This window comes from Corvus brachyrhynchos, unplaced genomic scaffold, assembly GCF_000691975.1.
Source record: "Corvus brachyrhynchos isolate BGI_N302 unplaced genomic scaffold, ASM69197v1 scaffold117, whole genome shotgun sequence".
Classification (NCBI taxonomy): Eukaryota; Metazoa; Chordata; class Aves; order Passeriformes; family Corvidae; genus Corvus; species Corvus brachyrhynchos.
This window is the reverse complement of record NW_008238833.1, coordinates 2,314,587-2,338,136: the sequence shown is the minus strand read 5'-3', so window position 1 is coordinate 2,338,136 and position 23,550 is coordinate 2,314,587. Positions and strand designations below refer to the sequence as shown.

The window sequence follows — 23,550 nt, the reverse complement described above, 5'->3', positions numbered from 1 at the left end:
CTTGAAATGAACCCGTTGCAAGCTTTATACATCTCATCTTTTAGAAGTATCTTCCAATTCATTTACACTACATCTGTCAATGAACAGTTCGCCCACTGCTAGTGCCTGGATCAATACCTAAATGTATCACTAGAACTTGCCTCTCTTTTCTTCAGAAAATGTGGCTCTGTTTCCATGGGAAAAAATAAGTTATTTTAACTGACACATGATAAATTTATCTTCCTTCAGGAAAAAAAAAAAAGGCACGTATTTGTTCTTCTCTTACCACTTGGCTTCCTCACCCACATTTATTTTCTTCCGAAACAAGAATTCTGAACACAGTTAATTTTTATTTCATCTCTACCTTTTTTTGGACAGTTTGCCTACTGTCACTTCCATAATATTGCCAGACTCAGCCTCTACTTTAACCATGAGTTTATTGGTATTCTTATTGTTCCTTACTGTAGTGCTGCAGTTACTGCATCATTTATGATTTCCATGCAGCCCTACTTCAGAGAACAACAAAGTGATACAGCCTGATTATCATTCTCCTCCAAGGCAGTACCAGCTTTTTGAAGGAAGTGAGGAAAAAGGAAAGGAAATAGATACCAATGGAATAAGTAAATGACAACTAAAAAAGAATATATTAACTAATAAATAATTTTAAATTTCTAAATAAAAGCCTTGAGTTAAGGAACTGTTTATTATTGTTGACAGAGTATAATATGCAAGATAACTGTCATGAAAATAAGATTTCAGAATGTCATCTGACTCCACTGCTTTTTAAAAGACATTTGGAAATTAAAACTTTCTGCATTTAGGTATAAGGCACTCACTCCACTTATCTTCTTATGTTTTTATTCATTACTAACTGAGGCAAACCAATTTAGGAAAGGTGTGAGTAAAAATGGGTTTCATCATAATCTTTAGGAGCCCTGAATCAAGTCATTCTTTTAGGAAGGTAGTTAGGAAGTCTGAGAGGTTGCTCTTAAACATATTCAAAGAGCAACCAAGCAGCAAAGGGATATTTCAGTCCTATTTGAAGGCATGCCATTTTTTCATTACTATCAATATATAAATTTATATTTAAGGAACAGAATTATTCTGTTGACTCTCTGGATTAGCTATCATTCTGCAAAGAGGAGCTGCTATTCAAAACGCTTTCTTCAGACATCCTACTGTGCTAGGGTGCTCCAGTGTGTCAGGGTTTCATAGAAAGTTAGTGTCCTGCAGGAGACACAATCTCAGGATTGTTCAAAGCACAGTTACCCACAGCTAACCAAAAGGATATATCAAGCAGAGAGGTACCTTTGAATACTCATTTTGTTTGATATTTATTCATGACACTCAAATCATGCCTGTCTGTGCAGATTTAGGATACTGACTTCTTTCCCAATGAATGAATCCTAGGTAGAATTCCCCTAAAGCCACTCTCTGTTTAGGAGCACTGAGGTGTGAAAGTGTCTGGAATTTACCTTTATTGTTAAAATAGTAGCTGAAGAAATTTGTTATTCTTTCCTATCTCAATTCAGTTACAAAAACTCGATGCCGTGTTTCCCAGTTTCCAATTCCCAAAGAGTTGACAAGCAAAATAGCACATTCTTGCTCCTCATGCTGAAGTCAGTTTTGAAACACAAAATTATCAGACTGGACAGAAAGAAACTTGATTGGAGGAATTGATCTCTTCCATGATTGGCAAACCTGCATTCCAGTCTATTCCTTTTCGATGAATTGTTTCAGGTTTGAACTCAATGGATGTTTAGTACAAAAATGTTGTAGTAATCTGCAGTGAAGCAATGGGGAATTAAGTCTTCTCACTGTCAAAAGATATAACAAAAGCTATCCTGTTCAGCTCTGCACTTAATGTCCGAATGGGAGTACACCAAGATGCTAACACAGTAATAACCAACCCTGAGCTGCCATGAACAACAGTTGTCTGAGGGGAAAGGAGGAAAAAAAGGAGCTTGAAAAAAACCCCCAAAAATATCCATACATTTAAGAGATGACACTATGGCCTTGAAGGCTGTTTGGAAAAGGACTGGGGCCATGAACTTTGGAGTGTTTGATGCATACATAGCAACCAGGTCTTTGATGAATTTTAGGACACAAAAAACCTTTCTTAAATAATTTTCTATAGAAACTGAAAGATAAATGCTAAAGGAACAACAAAGTCCAGTGTGTGATGCCTCTTCATTTCTTATAAACTTTCTGACCTGCTCTTGAAGATAAGCACCTAAATTGTTGTTCAAATCCTATAAGCCCCACATAGGAACTACAGCAGGCAGTCTGTTCTTACAATACAGATAATTCTGCTTTTTCTCTCCTCTCTCAGATTATATACCTAAAATAAAGCTTTCTAATGATGAACTTGTTTTCATGAATTTCCAATACCAATTCAGATATTTATATAATTTCTTTTTAACATATTTATACCTTTTCACAAAAGCAATGGTGCAAATTGAGTTCTTTCTTCTAGCAGTCCTTAAAAAAACCCAGTTATGTTATATGCATTCTATCTAACATTTGATGTGGTAGAACATGTATTTCACATTGTACTACCTAAAAATGAAAACTGTTTCAGTGCTGCACTTTTTAGCACTTCTCTTTTGTAAACATATAGGCTACTACTCTTTGTGAAAATTCAGTGAATTTTGTTCTATTACTTTAGTGAAAACTAAACCATGTCCCTTTCTATACAAATTTATTCAAACTGGCAAAGTTTTTGTGCAATGAATAATTGGATATTGGAATATCTTTGGATAGAGAGAATTGGGTGGGGTTTTTTTGTTTTGTTTTGAGGGGGTTTTCTCCCCTTTTTTTTCTTTGTTTTTGTGAAGAAATGCAATTACTTTTACTCTATACTATAAATTACAATAAAAGGCTTGGAGGTAGAAAATGTTTCACATTATCCTTATAGACTCTGTTTTAAATGCAGTAACTTTTTTAGCTCATTCAATTTCTTATAAAAGTAGGAATATTTTTATTTTAACAGAATTGGCACTGGCCTGCTACCCAGTCTCATTTACTGCTTTGATTTTTGGCTTTAAATCTCGTTTTTCCTATCTGTTTCAGACTCATGCAAGGCTCAGTCATTCTCAAAGGTTCTATCCTGTGACCCACTGATCTTAGTTTTCCCTTTTGCCCTGCCTTCCATGAATTAGATCATTATGTTCTCCCTTTGTAGAGACGGAAGGTTGCATGACCCACACTTAGAAATGAGCGGAAGAGAAAGTGAGCCTAGTGTATAAAAGGGATTATTACTCCTGCTGTGGGATTCTGCAGCTGGTACCATGCTCCTTTCTGTCCTCAGAGCTTTACTGCACTTTTGCTAGCTCACAAGGTGATAAACCACTTTTCTCTGAAAATCTTTCCCTCAACCATCATTGCTCAAAAGCTGTGTGTCTTCCCTGTCTGCCATTCTGGAATGCTGCTCTACAAGGCATACATTTTCATGGTAAAGTTAATCCCTGTAGACAAGAATAACTTTGTACAGTGGAGGATACAAGGAGTTCTCTGATAGGGGACCAAATCCAGTCAAGAGCTCCATCACACTATCTCCATCTGGAAGTGTGTGAAAAATCCTGGTGAAAGAATAAAAACTAAGCTCAGTCTTAGGAGAGCAGATGCAGGACATCTACATGGTGCCATAACCCACCGAGATGAGAAAAATCTAACACTGCAGTTCAGGGAAGTCTCTCCCATGCACTAATATTTTGCTTTCTCCAGTCTCTGCCTAATTTTCCTTTAACCTTTTCTGTGACTTCAAGTCCTCCTTCAGTTCTACAATTTTTCCTCTACCCTTCAGTCTTTCCCATTTCTTTTCATCTAATCCTTGTCTCAGGGAATCTTCTATTGTCCTAAAAGACCATATGTTATCCTATACGTAAAGAGTCTTCTTCAGTTTTGCTGTGTCGTACTTACAGTCAGCTGATACTCAGACATATCTATATTTCTCTTAATATTTTTCAAGTATTAATTAATATGCCATATTCCTTACTACAAAAAAAAATTTGCTTTTGTAGATGCATTGCAGCTATACTTTAAGGAAAACATACCTACTTCCAATTACACAGGCATTCATTGGCACTTGTTTACTCATCAACAAGTTGCCAAAACTGTTTGTGGATGCCTTGTGAGAAGGTTCATAATGTACTTTCACATATCCAAGTCAGTATTGTCACTGAAAGTATTTCATTAGCAAGTTCTTCCAAGATGATAATTTGATTTGATTAATTATGAAGGCTGAGAACTTTAGGAAACCCCTGGTGAGCAGTAGCAGTCCATGGGAATAACAGTGACTGGCAATGAGGGGAGGAGGCTTCCCAGGAGACAATGCTTGCTATCAAGTCTGTCGGTAATAAACACTGCTAGTAATGCTAAAACAAATACTTCCTGAATAATTTAAGTTCCTTGCACCTCTTCTCAGTATTAGTAATGAGTTTGCAGTTCTTATCTTGTTGGAATAAAGAGGGGTTTACCTTCCCATCAAATTTCACTCAGGTATGGTCTGATATACCAGGAATGCAAATCCTGAAGGACTGAAGAAAACGACTGCTAGCTTAGCCTTGTTGTTTCATGTACTTGACTCAGGCTGTCAGGACAGACAAACAGGGAGACCCTCCATTAGAGTGAAGCCACAAGAATGAGGCTTTAGAGTATTTCTTCTGCTGTGGGAAATATTAGAGAGATAAACACCTACCAAATTTGGACCAAAAAAAAAAATCCTGCTGAGAGATGTGTAGTCTAGTAAAAGATATTAAGATGTCATCCACATATATCCTTGAAAGAAAATGTCTCATTAACCTTCTTTAAAAATCAGACATCTTGTCCTTGATACAATTATAAAATAACTACAATTATTAATAAAAAGGGAAATTTTCCACTAAAGTGAAGATGTACCCTGTGGTCAGTCTAAAGACACCACAGAGCAGAGGCTAGTCCTTTCTTTCCAAAGGATGATGGAGGCTTCAGCTTATATGAAAGGAAGAGTCTTGCTATTAAAATAGCATAACTGTAGTATCCAGTGATATTTTTCCTTAAGCCTTCCATTTTTATGAATATGTTAACTAACATAAAACTTGCAGAGTGCACTGAATGCAAAACTACCTATTTTTAGTTAAACCCAAGTTGTCAACAAGATAATATCTATTCAAATTGGAAGGAATTATTTATTTAAAAAAAAAATCAGAAATTGCCCTAAATGTCATGATTTCCCTCAAGGTCACCTTTCAAATCTGATTTGGATTTTTAAAGCCTAGGTTAAAGCTTTAGACTCTCCAGTACAAAAATGAGAAAGACTTGGTGTAATGTTTTGAGAAGCCCGCACCAAATAACAAAGAGTTTTGCAATATTCATCTTAAAGTTCTGTAGAAAAATCACAAGTTTTCCATTTGATTTTCACTGTTTAGTGTTACCAATAGACTAGAAGGCTTAATGATAAGCAGAATATCAATATCTATGTTAGCTGCTGTTTCTGTATTGATTTAAAAATAAATTTTAGACAAAACTTATTTTTATAATCTAATTTTCAACTGACAAAAGCAGATGAGATTTAGTGATCACAGCTGCAAGATAATGCCTACTTTAGAAGTACAGCTTCACTTACTCATTTGGAATGCCGTTTCCTAAAGAAACAATTAAAGAATCAGACCTGAAGGTTATTTTTTGAAAATGACTAAGTATTGCTATCCCTATACTACCTTTTTTTTTTTTTTTTAAGGATTAGGTAATATTACTGCAATTATTTCTTTTTCCTTTCCAAGCTTGAAGCTTCATTTTTATTCCTTTCTGTGTCTCCCTCTTTAATACAGGAATCAAGTGACTGTTATTCCATGCATCATGTCTCAATAATGAAAACATTTCCATTCCTGACCCACAGCACAATCATATAATCACAGAGTATTTTAGGTTGGAAAAGCTCTCTAAGATCATAAGGTTGAACTGTTAATTTAGGACCACCCCATTCACTGTTAAACTGTATCCCTAAGGCCCACATCCACACATTTTTGGAACAGTTTCAGGGATGATGAATTCACCACCTCCCTCGGCAGGTGTTCCAATATGTTCCAATACCAGACCACCCTTACAGTGAAGAAATTTTTCCTAGCATCCAATCTAAACCTTCCCTGGCACAGCTTGAAGCTGTTTCCTCCTGTCCCGTCACTTGCTGCTTGGGAGAAGGGACCTACCCCACCTGGCTACACACTCCTTTCAGAGAGGTTTCATAAGGTTTCCCCTGAGCATCCTTTTCTCCAGCCTAGACACCCCCAGCTCCCTCAGCTTCTCCTCACAGGATTTGTGTTCCACACCATTCACCAGCTCTGTTGACCTTCTCTGGACATGCTCCAGCCCCTCAATGTTTTTCTTGTAGAGATGGGCCCAAAACTGAAGAGGATTCAAGGTGCTGGTGGTGGTAGTGGTGCTCACCACTGCTGAATACAAGAGCAGATCTGTGGCTCACAACTTTAGCAAGCAGATATTAATGCTTGTATCCTTGTCTCATGTTGGTTATTCTTAGAACAAAGGCCTGGCAGATAGACAACTACCCCATACCATTTTTTTTCCAAATGCTCCTCAAATTTTTTAAATAATCAGTATTACTGACAACATGGCAAGTTAGGTTTTTGTGGGGCTGAAAGGACTCATCCATTCCATCCATTCCTCCATTGTGTCTTATTCTCAACTTTCTATCCCAGAATAAAATTATCTTATTATTCTGACTTCTTACACTTGTTATCTTTAGTACTGCTAAACACTAGCAGTATGAATATAGACAGGTATTCCCCTCCTCAAAAAAACAATTCTGATAAATTCAAGTTTCCCAATAATTATCTGTGTACAAAATTAATCTTCTGGAGTAGTAACTTTTACAAGTGTTGGATAGATATTAATTCCAGCAAACTCTGATTTTCCTCTCTCCTCCTTGGTATATTAAGTCTAGTTGTCTAGAACATCAGACATTTTGGCTATTAAAGCATCTTGCTTCCTGACTTCTGTCTTTCCTAATGAACTGTCAAGTCATCTGTTCTGCCCATGGTCATGATTTACTAACCATAACTGGTAGTGATATTTTATGACATGCATTTGCCTAATTTGGATGCCATTTCCATGTAGCAGTTTTACCAGGGTGAACCTTATGCTACTGGTAGACCAACAAGATTTTCATTATAACAAATTTTTTGAAAACTGTTTGAAAAATTGACATTTCATTAAAAAAAACAAAAAAAAACCAATGGCGGGGGGAGGAGACCCCAACGAACCAACAACCTTCTCCTGTAATCATATACAAGAATATTCAAGGCTGAATTTTTCTGTTAAAAAAATCTGTGCTGTCACAGTGCATAAATCCCCAAAGAAGAAAGCCAATTTCAAAGAATCAGATGTCAATTGGAACTAAGAATGCAGCTGAAATCTTTTGACTCTTGTACAATAATCTTAGTTGTAAACAGCAAGTGAGCTCTCACATTGAAGTAAAAATTTTTAATATCATTATTTTTTCTGTACCAGGGAAGCTCATATATAATTAAAAGTATGATTTGATAATAAAATCTGTTCTTAAATTCTTTCAAATAAATTAAAGTTTTGTTTCGCTCTTGACATGTAAGATTAGATATTGAGATAAGATTTGAATACTTTATATTCTTGGAATAATTAGAAGCCTACTTCTCTAGATTTTATTTGTATTCTAAAAGTTTTTAGCCAATACCACAGCTAAATGCATGGAGGAGTTCTTTGTCAAACACAGTGTATGAACGAGAGACTATAAATGTGTGTGTGTGTGTTTGCACATGCACAAGCATGTGTGAGAGAGAGAAAAAGAGAAAATCTTTCTTTGTTGTGGTGAAATGCAAAAGTATCAACCAAGAGTCATGGCAAGCATGCAACAGCATGCATTCAGCTGTTCTAAGCTAACACTACTTATGCAAAACACATCAATGCACTGGGAGCATAATATTTCACAGATGATTTTGTTTAAAACTTTTAAAATAGGCTGATTGATTAACCAAATTATATTGCTAACAAAAAGTAAAAGTCTTATTTGAACATGACCTATTTATCTTTCTACCAGGTTGAGTTCCCCAAAAATGAGGATGACTCCCAAATATTATGCTAATAGTATTTTTTCCCTTAGTTTTGAATATATTTTAATGTAATCAACCCAGACTATGGAAGAAAAATTGAATTACTATCTATCCTCACATTGATGACATAGCAAAAAGCTATTACATCTGCCAGCAGAAGCTTTTCTCTTATAGTTAAATATATGATGATACAGCACTTAAAAATTTTAGCACTTCTTAATCTCAGCACTTTGATCAACATGAAGATAGTCTCACCATGCTTCCACAGTGTTATAAAAACCTGCAAATGACCAGCACCTGTAGCAATATAGTTTCTACAAAGTAAATATAAACGACATCTGCTGCTCAGAATACTTTAGCCTTATGGCTGGAATTTGAAAGGCATATTCTAAGCAAAAATGATGCTGAGATAGCATTTTTTAGAGGCTTGTGGGAAATTAGAGGTCTATCAATGACATGCATCATCCCTTCAAATGAACTGTGGAATCCAATAAAATAAGTGTTCAGATTCTGCATACTTGGAAGTGGGCACAAAAATATTTAATTTCTCCTGATTTCATGCAATGGTTTTTTCATTATGATACCATTTTTGGCACTTCCAAAATTGAAAAACTAAGCAAATAGTCTAAACCTTAAAATAGCTTGGTAGGAGGGGAACATGGTTTAGGAGGACTGAGGATTATGCCTGACTTATTACTTGAATAATGAAGTTCTATTTTCATGGTAGAAGTACTGTCACACTTTGTCAAGCTCAGCCAAGATGCAGAACCTATGCAAATGTATAAGAAAGGATGCAGGGCAAAATCAAAGAGCTCTGATCAATGTCCTCTTGTTGGGCTATTTTAGCAAATTACTGCACCAAAGCAAATGTCCTGCCTAATGCCAGAAGCTTTCAGCTTTTTAAGAGAGAACTGCATATTCTGGTCTAGGAAAACCACACAAACCCCATCTTTACATTAGCAGTTAAAATTATTGCTTCAGAATGCAAACTGAAAATGCTAGAACATATTTCCTTTTCATCACCTCCTCCACAGGGGCAGTAAACTTTGTTTCGAAAAAGGCAGGGAGACCTGGAGATAGATGTTTCACATCAGCCTAACAAGATTCACTAGAGGACGTATATCAAAACCCAAAGCATTTGGTATTACAAGGGTGGCCAACACTGATAAGGAGAAAGAAAGGAAATAATTTTTTATCTGCTTAGCAAAGATGGTGAAAAATGTACACTGTTTTCTGGATGACAAAGATACAGACCAATGGGTTAGTACATCTGAAAAAAAGCCCAAACCAAAAGTCTCTTTAGAGCCTGAGAAATTATTGCATTTTACTTTCATGAAAGACATTTCCCATGGAAAATATTTTGTCCTTATAGGTAGTGTGTACTCTGGCACCACTCCTGAAATGTACATCACATCCCTGCATATGTATGTATGTACTAAGTTTTCAATAATTTAATGTTGAAAACCATTTCAATGATTTGCTAATTTAGGCATTCATCATGTATTTTTCCCTAATATTTATGTAATTCTGAGGCTACTGAACTATTACAATATCCATGCATTTCATAAACACTTGTTTCTTTTCTATTAAGTTAGTCCTGCTGCAAGTTAGTTATAATTTCTAGATTACTTCTTTTCCTTATTAAAAGAAAAACATAATTAATTTCTTCTTTTATCATCTTTGCAGAGAAACATGTAGACTGCACAGTTTTGCCAAAGAAATCTTAGAAAAGAAGCTTCAGAATAAATCCTGGCTGTATTGAAGTCAAATGCATAAGCCAAATGTGCTCCTTAACTTTTGGCATATAATTTGTCAACTGAGTCTAGCAGATAATCAAATACCTTATAAATCTTTCTCTTCAAAACAATAAGCTTTTTCTGAATATTTGGTGGTTTGATAAGAAGCAGGACTAGCACATTTTGTCAAAATTACTGCAACCAGAAGAATATTCCTTGATAATACTAGAACATCATAATTATATGATATTATCTTGAAACTACCCTTTTAAAGAAGATAAAGAAGATATTATTTTCCTTAATGTGAAAGATTCTGGTATAAACAACATATAGTAATACACCAGAATGATTAAAGTACATGGTTCACTACACGTAGAGATGACATGAACAATAAACAGAGATTCAAAACAGAAGTAATTAATTCAGTGCACTAAGAAAAATGCACAATTTCAGACATCAGATTTGAAACTCTTGAAAAAAAGCCCCAAGATTTTCAGTATAATTAACCAATGAAAAAAAACTGGTTTTGCATTGACTGGCATTTATGGTGGATGTTCTCCAAAACCCCTAAAGATAAACATACTTTTTGGTCTAATAGAGACTTTATTTCTTAGCTTTGTAATACCATGTGATTTTTAAATGCATTTCATAAGTTTCATGAAAGCCACACATTTGTTTCAAAAGTATCAAAAAATGGTTGCTTTCTTAAGGTCAAGTGACTGAAATTAAACAACTTTTTGAATAATTTTAAAGCAGAAAGTATTGGCTAAATGTAAATGCAGAGAAGATGTTGTCTGGGGAGTAATTAAATTAGAAAAATTGTCTCTTTTGCCTAGAAATGTTGTATTTAGCACTAGAACTGAAATCCTGCCTGATGCCTCATCTCTCAGGGGATCAGAGGTCTGGGTCAGCATAAGCATTCTCATGTGAAGATTATCTTTACTCCCTCAAACTAGACTAAAACTTTTTCAAGTGAGGACACAGAAACTTAAGGAAAGTGAGGACAAAGGTGACATTTAGGAAAATTTAAGGAAAAAGATGACAGTTCACTATCAAGAATAGCAAAAAATATCACAATTAGAGTACTCAGGGGAATAAAGAAACAGAAATGAAAGACATTACATTGTCACAGTTTTGACCCAAGAAAGTTGTTTCAGGGCACACTGTATACAACCATCCTGTTGGATTGCTTCATCAACCTTAATTGTCTCTGTTCTGACCAAAACTATCAAACTCTAACTGTAGAGAAGAGCTAAAATGAAAATAAGGATATTTTATGAAAGCAGAAAACAAAACTTCTTTCATCAGAATACTTTAATGATAGTTCTTGGTCCTCCAATTTTCTCTGTTTTCCTCCATGGAGATTCATAAAATGGCAGAGTAAATTTGGTCAATTTTAAGGATAGCAAATGACTGCATTTCTGAGAGAGGATCTTTGTCACAATGTTAGATTAAATGCATAATTAAGTCTCCTTAAACCCATGCTTAGAATCACAACAGAAAAATTTCAGATAGTATAAGTTCCAACAATTCTTTGTATAAGTAATCTGTTAATATAGTAACTTTCTTCTCTCTTTTAACTCCTAAAAGACAATTGTAATACGCAAAATGAATTTTTAATGTTGACATTTAAGATTAAATACAAACATTTAATATTTTAAACATATATCTCCTGGACCAAATACAGGACTTCAAATATTATAAGTTTAGGGGTATTCATGCTTTCTGAATTAATTTTGTCTGCATCAGATTATTTAAAGACTTTAGCAGATACCTTTTTTTAGAAGATTTTTCTTCTTGGTAGAACTGCTTTATTACCTAGCTGTTCTTTAAATAGTTCTTAGGAAAGCAATTTCAATTTAATTTCCATTTTCAGTGAATTAATTATATCTTCTGTGTAGAGAGCATGATGTGTGAGAGTGAAAAGGAATTCTATTTAAATAACCCAATATTATGGGGAAGCATATCGTAGTATCATTTTCCTGAAATTTACAGGCCCAGCTCTCAAATACAATCTTTTGTTCACACTTTTCTTATTGGAAAGACTTGCCATTCCTTAATGGCTAAGGACAATTGCATTTCATTTGTTGTTTTACAAGATGGTTGGTTTTTTTTTCTTTGAGACATTTTTAAGTATTTCCTGTCGGGGTCCCTTCCCCCCTGCCATGTGGTCCTGGGAGAGGGGCCCTGAGGGCACAGGCACGGGGTTTCCCTGCCCCTGCTCAGCCTCGTTCCCATTGGTTGGTTTGTGTTCCCTGCGCGGGCAGAAGGACCCTTGGTCCCGTGACTGGAACAGTTCCTCGGCAGAGCCCCGGCCATGCGGCTGGAGAAATAAACATCTCTGAAACATCTAGCAAGAATCGGTCCATATATATTTCTTTTCCATGGGCCTCGTTGTCTGATACATCGTGTAACAGAATCCCCACTGTAACAATTTCCTTCTCTGTAAGTGCTCTTTGCAAGTAATTCCTCTCCTGAACATAAATACCCACTCATACACAGAATTCCACACCAGGTTTTAAAAGTATTTGACAATCTGGCACTAAGATTTCATTGCTACTGAGGATATTTTGCTTAATACATAAAATCATGCAAGTCACAGCCAGTCAGTGGGCACAGATAATTTCATCTTTAGTTCCCAAGAGCTAAGCTTCAAATTTAGAAGAGCACAGGAAGGACATAGATTGGAGAGGGTCCAGAGAGGAACCACCAGAAGAATGGAGCACCTCTCCTCTTTGGAAAGGATCAGAAAATTGGTTTTGTTAAGCCTGGATAAGAGGTGGCTTAGGGGTGACCAAATTGCTGCCTTCCAGTACCTGAAGGGAGCTACAAGAAAGGTTGTTTGCAAGGGCATTTACAAGGTAGTGACAGGACAAGGGGAAAGGGTTTTAAACAGAGAGTAAGTTTATATTCGATATTATAAAGTAATTCTTTACTGTGAAGGTGGTGAGGCACTGGCACAGGTTGCCCAGAAAAGTTGTGGCTGCCCCATTCCTGGAACTGTTCAAGGCCAGGCTGGATGGGGCTGGGAGCAACATGGTAGTTGGAAGTAGGAGTGGAAGGTGTCTTGCCCATGGCAGGTTGGAACTAGATGATCTTTCAGGTCCCTTCCAACATAAGCTTTTTTATTATTCTCTTATTTTTACTATTTTCCTTGAGAGTTTTCTCTTCTATGAAATAATATAATATTAGGAACTTGAAAGTCAATGTGATTTACTCAAAATTTTCCCTGATGTTCAAAGCACAGCTAGACTTTTGACTATCATTCAAAAACGCTAGAGCATAAACAGTTCATAAGAACTTCCACTGTCTTAAAATGTATTTCAGATCCTTCTGATGTTACTAGCCCATACTATAGAGACTGCTTTTCAGTTCAGTTTGAAGCAGTTTGTAGGTTTTAAACCAGCAGAGATCCTATTTCAAACATTAGAGCATTGAAACAAGTGCAACTTTTGCACTTAGAAAAATAAGAAAAGCAAACAATAACAAAAAAAAAAAAAACCCAAAACCCCCACCAATAAAACAACCATGAGTCATCTCTGAGTCATCTCAGTCTGTGAATATCCAATATTCAGATTTTGCATTACATAACCCAAATTGCCAACTACTTGCATCAGAGGACTAAAGCTTCAGGACAGATATTAACAAAAATAAAGGATACTGATATGAAAGACTTTAAAAAAACAGAAGATGACAAAAGTGAACGATCCCATCACCTCATCAGCAAGACACTAGAGAAATAAATCTTATTACTGAATTCATTCTTTACAGAATATTTGCCCTATGAAAATAAGATAAGGCAAGTAAAAGTCCTCATTAAATAATGGATTTACTATGCTGCGTACTCTAGATTTTCTGACCTCAAGGAATTGGCTGTCTCAGAAGATTTTCAGTAATTTTTTCGATTTGCAATGAACAGATAAGTACAGAATGCTCACTTCTAACTTTAAAATAAGACTGACATATGGATGCCAATTGAAACACCTCCTCATCTGTTGCAAGCCAAACTTTTCCAGAAATGGGATAAGACAGCAGAAAGCAAGACCAATATAGTTTCTCAAAAGTTTGTAAAAGTATTGCTTAGTTTAAATCATAGCAATATTATTTTGCAGTAGTTATTTGATGCAAAATGCTGCAATGACTAAAACAAAGATAAAAGAAAAAATGAGCAAAAAGCTGTTTCACATCAAAACCCTGATAACACACTGCATAGTTAGCAACTACAAATGTAAGAGTTCTGAGTGGTAATTGAACAATGTATTTTATACCAGATTAAATACTTAATTTTTGAACTTTTTCACCCCATTTGTTTACTTTATGTAGCTTTAAAATAAAAATAGTAATCAAACAAAAATGCTTCTAAAACGTTAACATTTAAACATTCAGGAAAACTTGTAGGAGCCCATCAGTTTTATATCAAACAATCTGTTTTTTTAAAAAGAATACAGACTGAAAATGGTAAAAGTCCCAAAAAAGCATAAATTCTCCACAGATGTAGAATAATTTGCTTTATAAGTAAGTAAAAATGAAATTTTAAAAAAAAAGGATGCAAATAAAATTACTTCAAGAGGCCTGTTGAAATCCAGATAAAGTACACTAATAGTCATAAATTCAGGTTAAAGATTAAAAATTATGAACAGGCAGGAAAAAACCCAAGGTCAGTAGTGTATTAGTGATTGAATGCAAGATTTACCCTAGTGAAATAGGGGATTAAGCCCTAAAGAGCAAAACAAACCAACTTCAATTACTTAGATGGAGAAATCCATGTTTTTATATAAAATAACACTTCACTAAATCTTACACCTGTAGAAAGGATACTAACTTGAAAGCTATGGTGTTTCATGATTAAAACCAAACAGAGACCATGACCAAAGATAAGCAAATTAATAAACAATACTAATTTTTTAGAAAATATGTATTTTTCTGCTGCACCCATAATCTCTTATCATTCTAAAGAAGAAAAGATTGTATTCTCTAGTTAAAGCTCTCCAGATCATCAGAAAAGTCATCAACGGTACTTAAAATGCTTGAAAGGAGACTTCATGTTAATTCAACTGAGGCATTCTTTAGATAATTCAGTTCCATATTGCAAAAAGTCTCTGTACGGAACAAACACCTTAGACCTGGCATGATTCCTAACACAGTCTGGGGCTTTTTGTGCTATTCCAAGATCGTTCCTGTTGCAGCCATTCAGTATCGATTGTCATAGATCATTTCTCATCCTTAAGTAGGTTCATTTTCATTCCTGGTACATTAAGTACTGTTTCAACCTCAATCTGAATTGCTGTTTAATAAGACAAATAATCATGAGAAGTAATTACCCAACATTTAAGCTGATTTGCAGCTGCTGCAGTGAGGCAGCAAGATTATCAGAAATATTACATACATATTTCTATTCCTTTGCTTTCTGTCTTCGAGAACAAATGGTTTTGAATCCTCTAAACTTGGACCAAGAGACAGAAAATTACAAAATTTATCACATAGTCTAAATTTGAATATCTCATTTTTCCTCAGGAAACCTATTTAGTATTTCTTTTTCAATTCTCTAATCTGTTTATTAATATCTACTTACTATTAATATCTATTTACCTTGTGCTAAGATCTAGAGATTCTGATCAAAATATCAAAAATCTGAGTGAATCCCTAGAGCATACCCTATACCCTGCCCCTACAAAGCATCAATTTCATCTACATCATTTTTGACAAGAATTTGTCCAATCTTTTGTTACCACTATAATTGGTAATAGAAACTTTGCAACTGCATGATGCATTTTACTTAATCTGCAATTAGATCCTGCTCCCTATTGCACTATCTGCGTCTTTATCTCTGGAACCTGAGCTGCTACCTCTCGTCTCATCTACTTTGCATATTGAAAAAATGGTGGTAAGTTTTCTGCTATAGCTTTTTGTGTTTTAGAAGGTTTCCATATTCCATATGAATTCTATATTCAAGGTAAACAGCCTTAAGTATGTCAATCTGTTTTCACAAATAAATTCACTAACCCTTGATTGTTCTCATTGCTTTTCTCTGGACTTGCCAGTAGCTGCATTTCTAAATCAGTCACACATGAAGCGTTAGGTATTTTTTTCATCTGAGAGCTATATTGTAGAGCTTAGTTAAAAAATACTTTGTTTTCTGTATGTTTGTCCTGTCCCAAACCTTCTGGTTGTACATCTCAGGATAGTGCTGTTTGGGCAGCAACATGGCTTTCACATTTCGTTTTTACCTTTGATCTCATGAGCCCTTTCTTGGCATCCCTTACCAGAGCAGTTTGTTCTTATGTAAGATAGTATTTTAAGCTTATACATGTTGGTTTACATCTTTTTCTCCCCTACATGACTGCTCCAGTTTGTCATGATAATTTCAAAATCTGAACCTGTTGTAGTCTGGTAATCCACTGCTTCCGTGATGCCATGTTCCCCCTCTTGCCTGCCCTAGCCCTGGCCACTCCCTCAGGCTCTTCCTATTCGTTCCTGTACCCCAACCCCACCCAGGAACCGCCCCTGGACCCCTGACAAAACCTCCCCGCACCCAGACCACGAGGTCTCTCTACCTCCGGAGATCTCTGGGACAAGATGTAAGATTAAAATACTCTTAACCCACGTGGGGAGGTCCTTCTCTACCTCTTTTGTCATCACTGCGTTATAACACTGCTAGCTGCTGGAGCAAGATCGTGGGGCTGTCCGAAATGGACTCCGGGATGTGACAAGTCGTAGGGCCCTAGGAAACCCTCTGAGCTCTTAGGAAGCTACAGCCTGCTAAGCTAAATCTAGCGGTTACAACATGAACCTTCCAATATGCTTCATTCTCAGTGAGGTAGCTGTGATCTGCAACTTAATATGAAGCTCTCTGTTCCATCATGTATTGGGTTGGCATGGCCAAGCTTTGGTAGTGGGGGGCTACAGGGAATGGTTTCTGTGAGAAGCTGCCAGATGCTTCCTCCGTGTCCAGCAGAGCCAATCTCTGGATGTGCCACTGGTCAAAGCTGGGCCAAGTAGAAATGGTAGTAACGCCTCTGTGATAACAGATGTAAGAAGGAAAATTATGGAGCAGTTGTAATTGTGGCCAGAGAAGAGCAGGGTGAGAATATGTGAGAGGAACAAGACTGCAGACACCAAGGTCAGTGGAGAAGGAGGGGCAGAGGGTGCTCCAGACACCAGAGCTGAGATGGAGAGAGAAGCCCATGCTGGAGCAGCCTGTCCTTGAAGGACTGCACCCCGTGGAAGAGTGACCCATGTTGCAGCACTATGGGGAGGACTCTTGCACATGGGATGGACTTACATTGGAGAAGTTAATGGAGAACTATCTCCCGGGGTAGGAACCCCACGTGGAGCAGGAGAAGGACTCCTCTCCCTGAGCAGCGGGAGAAAACCTCAGATGATGAACTGATGATAACCCCCATTCCCTGTCTCCTTGCACCACTGGGGGAAGAAGTAGAGCTGGGAAGGAGGGAGGGGTGGGGGGAAGGGATTTTTAAATTCTACTTATTTGACTTACTTTATTTTACTTATTTTGCTTATTATCCTGCTCTGATACTGCAGTAATAAATTCAATCAATATATGTAATTCGAGCCTGTTTTGCTGGTGATGGTATTTGATGAGTGATCTCTCCCAGTCCTTAACTCATGAACTTCATTATGTTTTCTGTCCCCTGTCCAGCTGCTGAGGGGAGTGAGAGAGCAGCTTTGGTCGGTGCCTGACATCCAGCCATGGGCAACCCACCACACATCATTAGACTCTTACTGAAAGTAGCAACTAGAAATAGGTCTAGAATAAGCATTTTAGAGTTCAACAATATAGGGTCAGTGCACTCTTCCCAGCAAATTAATAACTTCCGGCAGCTATTCTTAGAATGTAGCTTTCCAGCTACTTTTGTATTTACCACCCAGTCCTATCTAGACCTTTTTTAGATTCCCTTAGAAAGTCCAGACTGAAACAGAAAATCAAAAGCAGTACTATCTACTCCCTCTCTAGCCACCTAACCATAATGCATAAAGATTATAAAATCCACAGTTAGATTTGTATGACAAAACTTTTACTGATCCCACTGGCAGCCATTCATCGTCTTCATACCTGTCAGGGGCTTAAAATAATGTATTTATTCCAGAGTATTTTCTTGTCATGAAGATTTATTTTTTCTAATTTCATTCTTCATACAATGTTGCCTTTATTCCAAAGATTTTACAGCCTGGGGAAAATAAGTCTAGGGGGTTCTTTGTTTTAAATATATTGGCAAATAAAGTATTAGTTAATCCTCAGTCTATTGGGCCATTTGAAAATTGAGGCTATTCAAGAATCTAAATTGTGACAGGATTAGTCAGAAGGTTCTTTTTTTCATACTGAAATCTCATTAAAAGGTATGAAAGTAAAGATTAGTGTTCAATTTTCAGTGGGGAAAAGAGTTAGCAGTGGCATCTCCTGGAGCTGAAAATGCCTAGCAGGTTCAAATAACAATTAGAAAAAATAATGGACAATATCTCCAGCAACAGATATTAAAATGTATGTTTAGAGATGTATGTTTTAATACCTCTAAAGCAATGTCTATAGATGCTGAAGCAGAAAAAAAGAGATTACAGAAATTACCTACTACATAGGACTACAAAGTACTCTACAAAATGGACAGGCTCCTGTGGTTTTCCCAGACAGCACTTTCTGTTGCCACCAATAGAGACATGATCTGAAACAGCAAATAATTTCCATATTTTTAGGATAGAATTTTTCCATATATAATTGAAAAAAATTCCACTGGAACAAAATAAATCCTAATAACTTAAGATGATGGCCACATTATCACTCAGGAGCAAGCTCTTGGGGTCAAGATAGATTACTGAAGATATTTGCTCCATACTCAGAGTCTAAATGGAAAACAGACACTGGGTAATAGAAACTGTGTGAAGAACAGAACTAAGAACGTCACAAAGCTATCGTAGAAACCCATGGTTTTCCCACACCTGAGATTCATTCTGTGAATGGATTCTTTACTCAAAAAGAATATGGTATATTTGGAAATGGTCCAAAGGATATCAGCAAAGATGGTATGAAAAATCTTTTGAGTGAGCAATGACTAAGCTAGGACTATTTAGTGTGAGAAAGGGAAGGCTGGGAGAAGGCTATATAAAATTATGAAGGCCACAAAAGGACATATAAAAATATTAGCCAGAAGTTATGAAATATAACCAGCAGGAGCAAGGTCAAAAAAGAAAATAAAGGATTATATTTTATCCAGGTGGTGCGCATATGCTTTCCAGAGGATTTCGTGGATCTGAGAAGTTTATATGGGGCAGTAGTGCAGAGAATTGAGAGCAGAGAGTTGCTAAATTTAAAAAAAAAACCAACACCTGAGATAAATGTGATTTCTGTGCCGAAAGTGATGGCTGGCTGGAAGGTCTTTGGGAAAAATGTCCTGGTCCTTCTCCAGGCATGCTCTTTGGTCAGTGTTAGGGACAATGTATAGAGGAATATTTTTCATGACCCAACATGCTTGGTCTTTTCTCACTCCAGTAAAATCGTGACCCACTGCTAGAAGTGAAGATAAGGACATGCGTGCTGATGAAGAAACATCAAGTCATTTAGTGTATTATTAGATTTTGTCAAATACTGGATTTAGGATTTTTTTTTAACTTACTAAATAAAAAAAAGTTCTTTACAGTTATTGACTCAAAAAAGGAATAGAGTTCTCTTAAATGCAAATGAAAATCTGTGAAAAAAACAAAACAAACCAACTGACTTGAAGTTCTAGCTGCTAGCTTTTTTTCCTCAATAACCTTTAGCAATATTCATATTAACATCATGTCCCAGAGTACTGTCATGACAATTGAAAAACTGTCCAAGACTAAAGATAAGTGTTAGTAAGAAATCATGCTACTGTTGCACCATGGAGATCTTGAATTTCAGTATACTCTGTGTTCTTGACATACTGCTTGAGGAAAGAGCCTTCTGAAGTAAGAAACAAGCAAACAAACAAACAAACAAAAAGTTTATATTTTAAATGTACATATGCTTTGCAGCACTATACAGTCTTGTTTCCCTGCTTTCCAAATGTCTAGCAAGGCTTCAGACATGCCTGAAAGGCAGTTGGCATGTGTGCAAGCTAGACAAAGTGGGAGGTAATAGAGATTGGCAGAAGGAATTGTCTGAAGTTTTGGATAAATCTGCAAGAGCTGTCTCAATTAAGGGAGTTTTTTAGCTTCTTAACAAAATGGTTCCCTACTGGAAGTCCTAAGTAGATCAAATACTGTTATTGGCCTTTCAGATTGTACCATGGAAAGGAGCATTTTTCAACTGATGCAGACCACTGGATTACAGTCTACTATTGTAGAGGAAAATCCCCACACAGGAATACTCTGGTTTAGTGAGGAGTATCCAGAAATTACATTTGTGCAGGAGGAATTAAAATGAAACAGACTCTTGATCATTTTGTAATCCTCAAAACCTTTGTCTGGATTTTGAACTTCATCTCAATACCTAGTTTCGTACAAATTCAGATGCCACTTCTTCCCAGTAGAGTCTGGGTCAGCTGTGTGTCAGCTATGTGTGAGGTTAACAGACATCACCAACTTGGAGATCTGTATCTCAACAGGAAGCTGATTTAGAGTACTGAAGAAAGTATAGTTTCTAAAAATACCTCCCGAATCAAGCTAGATTAAGAAACATCTTTTACAGAACTAAAAACTGACACCCCTGGAGCTCAAAGATTTAGATCTCCAACTGTGATTCATGAGTGGTAGTTCAAGTGTGTTCCCAAATATCATTCTAGGAATCATAGTAGGATTCTTTGTTTTACACTTTTACCACTCCAGTGGTATCCTCTCTGCTTCTATTGTTACAAGTCTGGTAAGAGACAGAAAAGAGCTCTAACAAAGAATGGAAGTTCAACAATTTTTTTTCCCCTCACAACTGTTTCTGGTGAAAAAATTCTGAACTATGGAATTTGATGCTGATATGTATTAAAGCACCTAAAACCATTATGTATAAAGAACAGTAGAGTCTCCAAATTTTGGCCTATATTGCAGAATTTATCTTAATAAGCTGCACTATACTCTGCCTAAGGATGAAGTTAATCAGTGACTCGGTTCAAGAACATGCAAAGTGCACAGAAGAACATTTCTGGCCATGCTAGACCCTGAGGTAAAAGTAGAACCTCTCTTTCAGAGCAGCATTTGCTTCAAGCACTCTTCCCATCCTACCTCCATCTTCCTACTCTCAGAGGGAAGCACAAAAGACCTGGGCTTCTTTGAGCATCCTATCCTTGGGATAAGAAAAGTTACAGAGGAGAAATAGTAACAAGTTCTGTTATAATATAGTTCTTAACAGAAAACGTCAATGAGATATTTTATTCTGTTTAATAGAACAAGATTGGCTTTTAAAAATACAATTCCCTGATTATTTTTATGTTCAATTAAGAAAAAAAAAATCAAAGTTTTTCCATTATGCACTCTGGTATATATCCTATTTGATGCAAACATATAATGAATCCTTTTCATTAGCAGGGTTATTTTAAGCACGCTTATGTTCTCTGCGGTTTATATCCAATTTTACCACATACTCCAAATAAGAACAAACAGAACATATTTCAGGCTTTTACTGCAGCTAAATATTTGCACAAAAGAATGTGGAAAGTATTTAAAAGTTCAATGAGTCTATTGAGATAACAGTAGGGGTCATGAATATGCAGTGTTTCTAGCAAAACCAGGAAATACTGATCAACAAAAAAACCTGAACACTGTCCTGCATAAAAATTTTCAGCTCTCAACCCATGGTAATTTGCGTCTGCCATTCTCATTCTTTTTTTAAGCTGACTGACCCTTTCAACTCCTTTCAACATGGAGTTTAAAGACAGAAGCAGGTTTGTATTTGCCTTAGATTTATTAAATATTATATATACATTAAAATATATTAATATATATAAATATACATAATTTATATATTAAATATATAAGATCATAAAGTTCAGCACCTAAAAAATAAGAATTCTCTTTCATTTACATTTCTTTTCAGATTTCTGAGATTTTATTGCTGTCACTTAAGACTAACTATCTTGTTAGAAGGCAGTCAGGATGCAGAGTAAGATGTCCAGTGTTAACCTTTTTAGCTAATTACAATCTATCTGAACTCAGGAGAAAGGATAACAACATTTTCTGCCACTGACTTTTGAGTAATTCACCTTGGCCTGTGGAGGGATTAAGAGGCAAGGCAGTTTCATGTCTTAAGTTTTCAATCAAGTATGATTAAGTGCTGACAATACGGTTTTCACATACCTATTTTCATTTCATGATGAAAGCTGCATTTCTACAAGTTAAGATAAATGAATCTCTACATACATAATTTCGAGACTAATTCTTTAATAATCAAAAAGAAAAAGAAAAAAGAAGTACAGTTTACAGACATTTTGCCAATATACTAAGGCCCTTGTTTCAGTTTTCTCAAAAACTATACAGCCTCTGATTAATATTCCAGCAGAATTTACAGAGAAACATCACACCAGTTGTATTAGGCACTGTTCAGACACACACATTCCTCTTCCAAAGAGCTCAGAGTTTGATTGCAAACAAGAAAATTGAACAGAAATGAGACTGATGGAGACCAATAAAATAAGCTCAAGCAGCTCTTGAAGACAAGGCAAAAAATAAGAGTGAGACATGGGCTAATAACTTTCTCAGGAAGCTAATAATGAAAATTTGCTTCTATCCTGTGGAAGCAGCTATCAACATACATTTTCCCTTTAATTTTTTTAAACCCCTTATTTTTCCAGCTTGTAAATGACAGAGCCATGTACACACTGCAATGGTCTTATAATAGTTGCTCATCCACTTGAATGAAAACAGAGTAACACTGACTGCCTAGAAGGAGCAGCAAGAAACCTCTTATAAAAGCCAACTGTGCATCCTGTGCACTCAGCCACAGTTAGTGTTTACCAGCAACAATTTCCTTCCAGTTACATTCAAAGCTTTGGTGAACCTACCTTATTTCCACACCATTAAATTCCAAACATTTTTTTTCTTCCCACTGTCACTCACCATGATCTCTTCTGTGTTTTTCTGTCAAATCCAATAACTTCTCCAGCAGTCTCGCTCTATCTCAGAGCAAATCCAGACCTTGCTTCTTCTAAACAGCCTTTCTCTCATTTGCATCTGTTTTTCCGAGTAGTTGGTACAATACCTTGAAAATTGCTTATCATCATTATTCTATGTTTATCCCAAAAGTACGAGGTGTCCCATAATTCCAGGTGTGGTAGGCAGAGGCAATATAACTGAGTTACTTAAAGGAGCAAGACACAATGCTTCACTTGCCCAGGCAGCAGTATTATTGTGCTAAACACCAAACAGTTCATGGTTGGCAGTGCTCTGAAGCATGGGACTTTATCTCCTTTAAATAGGATTAGCAAATGAAAATATGTATTCTAGTTTCACAGAGCAGGATTATCAGTGAACCAGTACATTTCTGTGATGTTCCTTTTAGCTCTATTTTCTGATGAGCACTAACACAGCTTTTGTTAATCTCTTCCGTGAAAAAATGCACATATTCAAACATGTTCTACATGTTAGATTGCAGGTTTAGACTCTCCATTTTAGATCATCTCTTTAGTAAGAATAATAGAAATCTCCCAGTCATAAATTTTCCTAATAGAGAAGGAAAAGTTGTGTCGTAGAGTCACTACAAATAACAGAGCAGCTTAATGCAGAAAATATATAGCCATTTCAAATACTGTGTCCTTTCAGTTTTAAGGTATCCATTTTATAGAAACACATTTAAA

At 36.2% G+C, this 23,550-nt stretch overlaps 1 protein-coding gene across 1 annotated transcript in view; it reads right to left on the bottom strand.

The window, feature by feature from the left end:
- Nucleotides 1-23,097, bottom strand: part of LOC108447635 (contactin-5-like) — a 219,819-nt gene extending 196,722 nt beyond the window's left edge. Inside the window, exon 1 of the mRNA XM_017738189.1 lies at nucleotides 22,814-23,097. The gene's annotated coding sequence lies outside the window, so the exon portion shown is untranslated. The remainder of the gene's footprint in view (nucleotides 1-22,813) is intronic.
- Nucleotides 23,098-23,550: the final 453 nt, after the last annotated feature.